Raw genomic sequence first — 6080 nt, forward strand, 5'->3', positions numbered from 1 at the left:
ACATCTTTAATCAATAAACATTGCATGAATGATGACTTTCTTGCATACCTGATATGATTTGGGATTAGTATTAACATACCTTCATCTTAGTTGAGTTTTGCTAATCTAACTTGGGTTTTATTGAGACTTATGTTTGGAAGCCTCCATTTCTCTTGTATTTTGAATGTTATTGTGAAGTGAAAGTCTTATATTTACACATGTTGTTTAAGTGCTTCCATTTTACCACTAAACATTTTGGTGAATGCAACTTAGGCCTAATTATTTTTAGAGTTAGATAGTTTCTATGCATTGGGCATTTACCTTCTTTTGGTGAACCTAAGACTTTCCTTCCTTTGTTTGATTTTGGATTCCTATTTAGATCTATTATTCTTTATTGGTGCTTAGATATCCTTTTACATTTCATATATTTGTGAAAATACTAAAAAAATTGCATCCTACATTCTTATATTGCATTGCAATATATTGAAAATGCTATTAAAATTTTAAAAAGATAGACATTGAATTTCATTTCAATGGGGTTTTTATCTTTATTTTCATGTTTTCTTTATGGTCCTCAAGATGTTACATTTCATGCATGATGATGAAACTTTAGTTCATTCTTTCATTGATTTTCATTCCCTCCCCCCCCCCCCCACCCCAAGGGTAATCTTTTTGAAGATGATGTTGATCAATCTTTCATGAATGATGATGTTTCTAACCTTAATAGTGATACTATTTGGGATAAGCCCTTAGATAGAGATATAGACTACTCTCTCCCTCATGAAACTTCTTTGAGTCATGATTCTTCCTTCCCTAATTTGTGGTTTATTCGATCCTTAGTTGATTCTATGATTTGGGATGAACCCTTAGACAAGGACATAGATTATTCTCTTCCTCATGCAATTTTTTTAAAATACAATTAGATGATATTCTCTCTTAAATGCATTTATTGTGTTACATGAGGATTAACATATCAAGTGCAATCTTATGCTTGTATGTACATCTCTTTTACAAAGGATCTATCATTTAGAGCATATACTGGATATTATTTCTCATCTTTCTCAAGGATCCATTATCTCTTTGTTTTAATTTCTCTCATGTTCATTAAAGTAGGAATAACATGGTATCCTATCATCCCCTTCATTCATTTCTCTATATCTTTTCATTATTTTATGATACATTCTTCTCTTTGGATATGTAATGCTTTGTTTCACACAAGACATGATTGTCGATGGGTAACAATATCTTTCCATGCATGCTATTTTAATGTTTTTCATTTAATAATTATTTTTTGTTTACTTCATAAGGGATATATTTTTAATCATATTATGTTGTTCTAAATTTTATATCCTATGATGCTTCTTGTCTTCTTTTTCTCTATGGTGTTACACTATTCTATGATGCTTCTTGTTTCATATAAGATGTTTTGTTTTGTGCACAACTAGATTATGGTTGCTTCTTATAGTTATTTTATAATCTATCATGGAATCATCATTCTTGCCTCATACTTGGGAGGGGAGGTTAGTTGTACATTCTTTTCTCTCTTTGTCTAATGATAAACTTCCCCTAGTATAGTGCCATTTATTTATCATGTGACATTCTTTTCCTATAAGGAATTTTGTCTTGACCATTATTCTCTCTTATATACAAGAGGTGCATGTCTTCTATCATCACCTCTCCTTTATTTGTGAAACTTTGTTCATTATGAACATTTATGCCTACGTTGTGGTTTAAATCTTGTTATCCTCCATCTAAGGATCTATATTCCACCTGAACATAGGGGGTTGAATAGGTATGTTCTTGTTCTTCTTCCCCTCTTTTGTCTTGAAGTTGATATCTTTGTTCACAACACTCCTCTTGAAGTTAGATGTCTTGCTAAAAGGATCTCTTCTTTTCAAGGGTGTCTTCTCATAAGTGACATATCCTTTCATAATTTATCTATTTTCTTAGCTTACAAGAGTCCTTTAAAGGATATCTCCTTATTTTCTTTGCTAAGTTTGCAAAATAAATTATCATTTAAATGATATCTCCTTGTTACTAGAATTCACTATCCTTTATGCTCTTCCTTATGATGTCTATGGATACATATTTATTATAAGGAGTGAGAAACACATATACCCTCCTTGTACTATAGTTCACTTTTTATGATCTTTTACTTTATATTGTAACATGCCACTCTCTAACGGGCATCAATGACACTTCTTCATCCCAGATAGATGCATTTGTACATACATTATCTTTATGGATAACACACCCTTTTCCATCCATAGAGAATACAAACATATTTACACTCTATGGTTATACCAAGAAATTGATACATGGTTAGACACACATAGATACACATGAATGCAAAATTTTTCTACAAGCACATATAATTAACTATCAGGAACCCAACCCTACTAGACCATTTGATCATTTTTTTTGTTATTTATTTTTATGATTCACCGTAAGGAACAACTCTCTCTCTCTCTCACTCACTCACACACACACACTCACTCTCTCTCTCTCTCTCTCTCTCTCTCTCACACACACACACACACACACACACACACACACACACACAGCATTAGGATAAAATCACGAGGAATGTAATCCTTTGTGATTCTCTTTCATTTCCTATGTGATCTCTTATACTTTGTAATATCTTTCCAAATATGATATTAGTTGGTGAGATATTTTCTTAGCTAAGGCCTCTTTCAGTAGTTGATTTGGGATTTATTAGTAACTCCTTTTATGTCTTTTGATTTTGTTTTACTTTTTATTTACTTTTTTCTTGTGCTCTTATGTATGGGAAGGGAGTTAGGATCCTAGCTTTGGGGGCTTAGGTCCTTGGGCTTGGCAATGTTCTATCTCACTAGGGCATTGTCTCTATCTTCTTCTTCATTTACTGAGAGTATAACTTGCCTCACACTCTCACTAAAGTGGGAGTCAAATGTACCATTAAAAATGGAAGTAATTAATTTTCAAACCTTTAAGATTCCTTAGTGTGATTTTTGGTCTATATTTCATCTACACTTATTGCTCACATTTCTAGGTCATATGTCATTTTCTAGCATGTCCCTTTAGGTGCTATTTTATCACCTTTTTGGTCATATCTTCTAACAACTTCATTATTTTCTAGATCTTTCTACAATAAGTCCTCAAGAATAGGTTGTTGGACTAACCACCAATGTTCCCCATCAAGATTTGTGACATGACTTAACCACCTCCTGTGTTTTGTAAGTCAAGTGGTTATATCGAGCATTGATAGATCAATTTTTTGGTGCAACATAAAATCTAGCTTGTAACAAGTGGTATCAGAGCTCGGTCACAAGTTTGAATCTCCTTGGGTAACGCTGAGGTGGGATTGTTGGACTAACTACCAACATTCCCCTTCGACATCTGTGACATGGCTTAACTACCTCATGTGTTCTATAAGTCTAGTGGTTGTATCAAGCATTGATAGGTCGATCTTTTGGTGCAACAAAAACTCTAGCTTGTAACATAGGTCATCTTAGGTCAACCTATATTCTAGAATAGGTCAACCCAAGTTTACCTCTTCCTTGAGGATTTATAATTTTGGGGTCAAAAGTGTCTTGGGTTTCTAAATTGTTCAATCTTGCTCTCGAGTTAGCCTACTTTATTGTCAATCCAAAAAAACTAGTATATAAGGAGGCTTGGAAATTTCATTTTCATCCATATTCAGCTCTAAAAATACCCAAGAGAAAACTTACATGTGTACTTGAGACTCAAGAAAGTATTTTCAAGAATTTATCAAGATCAAACATTTCCTTCTTACATCAGGCTTCTTTCTTTAAGGTGCTAGTGGAGTTTGGCTACTAAGGAAGAGATCTATCATTGAAAGAATTTGTGTTCTTACATTCTTCATCAAGAAATGTCACATACACTCCTATTCATGAGGTTTTAAATCCCATGGTTCCCTTTTGGTTTCTTTGAGTCAGGGATACTATATTTGCATACTTGATCACCTACTAAATTCAATTACATCTACAAAGGTGATTGTATCTTTCATTTAATATATTCAATCCTAGTGCATGTTACAATTTCCTTTGTCCATTTTACACATCTCAATTTCAAGTTTTCCTCTTCAATCTAGGGATTGACCAAGGAAAGCCATCATCAAACCAAGACAAAAACTAAGTTTTACTTTGTACAGATGCATGATATTTGAATTGTGACTACAGATATGGAAACTACTCACTGAAGCATTTTTTGAAAAATTTGGGTCAACTTTGCTACTATGTCCCATGAACATGTTCATCTTCTCATAAAGTGTTTGGACACTTTACCACGAGGGAAATATCTTCCTGGAGGCCTAAAGAAAGCAAGATTTTCTAAGTTTTCTATTGCAATAGTGAATTTGGAGTTAGAAGCTTAGTCACAGTTTTAGATTCACGATTATCAAATCAAAAAGGCATTTTTCTTTACACATTTTGAGGTGAGTGCTTCATCATTTATTTTAGCTTTTACCATGGACCTATTTTCATATCTTGATTAGGCTAATTGCATATGTTTAGCACCTAGATTTATCTTACACTTGGTATTATATGAATTGGTTAAATTTCACATTTATATTGCATATCTTAATTCAATTAACATCACATGAAATAAGACTTTCTTGCATACTTCTTTGATATGATTTGGGTTTAGTATTAGCATTCCTTCATCTTACTTAGGTTATGCTAATCTAGCTCCTTTTATATTGAGGGTTACATTTCGAAGCCCCTCTTTCTCTTATATTTTAAATGTTAGTGTGAAGAAGAAGTCTTATATTTACACATCTTATTTAAACGCTTCCATTTCACCACTAAACATATAAATTATATATTTTACGCCAGCTTAATGAATTAATTTCTAGGATATTATGGATTTTTTATATGTAATTTTTTTTTATCAATACAAATTGTTTTAGTTTCCTAATTTGAAAAAAAAATGCCATCAATATGAAGATCCCCCTTCCCCCAAATTATGTTGGATTCACTAAGATTTTTACACTTTTCTCATTAGGGGATTTCTTAATGATATCCCTGTTGACTTCAAGTATATATTGGAATACAAACCCATCCTTAAGTAAAACATGATTAGTACAACCAAAGGAAGAAGGGTGTTAATGCAAGATCTAAATCCAAGTGAGATTTGGATTTCCAAAGGGGGTTATGAAATGTGATACGATACAATATAAATGAAAGGCTTAATCTAATAAAGCAAGTGCAAAGTAAAAGTAGGAAGAATAAGCACACTTGGGTTTTGACCTAGACGATAAAGTGGCTTCAAGAGAAGATTATGATGTGATCTTGGGTTTTGAGAGGTGTTAAGGATGTTCCTAAGAGTTGCCAAGGAGTTGATTCAATTCCCCTAGAGTAGAGGTTTGGTTGGGCTAACCTATATAGTGCCTAGTTAAAGTAGTGTGTGGGTTGTAGGCAAACAAATCATTGTTTACCTACAAGCTCTACATCAAAATCTTGAAACACAATGTGTGAATACATGCTTCGACACATGGAGGATGCGTTGAAGGATCTTGATATAATGGAGGTTGTGTTAGTGTTGAAGTGTATTTGTTGTCGAATATATATTAAGAATGAAGGTTTATGAATGCCTTCCCCCCCTTTCTTGATTGGTTTTCTATGGTCAATGTATATTAAGTCATCATGTGACATGTCTTTGATATTCACAAATGGTTATGTTGTAAGGTTGTAGACATGTTTTTTTCTAATGATCTTATCTAGGAAATTATTAATCAACTCTTATGATTTTTCTAACAAATTAACAAGGCCCAACATAGCTCCAAGCTAAATTTCAAAATCTTGCTCATGCTCTCATCGCCATCTTATTCTTAGTGTTTAGCTTTCAATATTGGATAGTGTAGTCGATGTGACAATCTAGGTAGCACTCCTAAGATCACACTATGACAATTCATTTGTTTGATAATCACACATCCCTAATGGTTTAATAGCACACACATCAAAAGATAAGGAGTCACACTTGAAGTCATTCTATTTCAAGAGGAAACCAATTCAACTTCCATAATGGCTTCAACCATCATGATATTTAATTTATACAAATATTTATAACATCAATAAAGAAATATTGACTTAAAAAAC

This window comes from Cupressus sempervirens, chromosome 9 (assembly GCF_028749045.1).
Source record: "Cupressus sempervirens isolate cs-2001-9-10 chromosome 9, ASM2874904v1, whole genome shotgun sequence".
NCBI classification, from domain to species: Eukaryota; Viridiplantae; Streptophyta; class Pinopsida; order Cupressales; family Cupressaceae; genus Cupressus; species Cupressus sempervirens.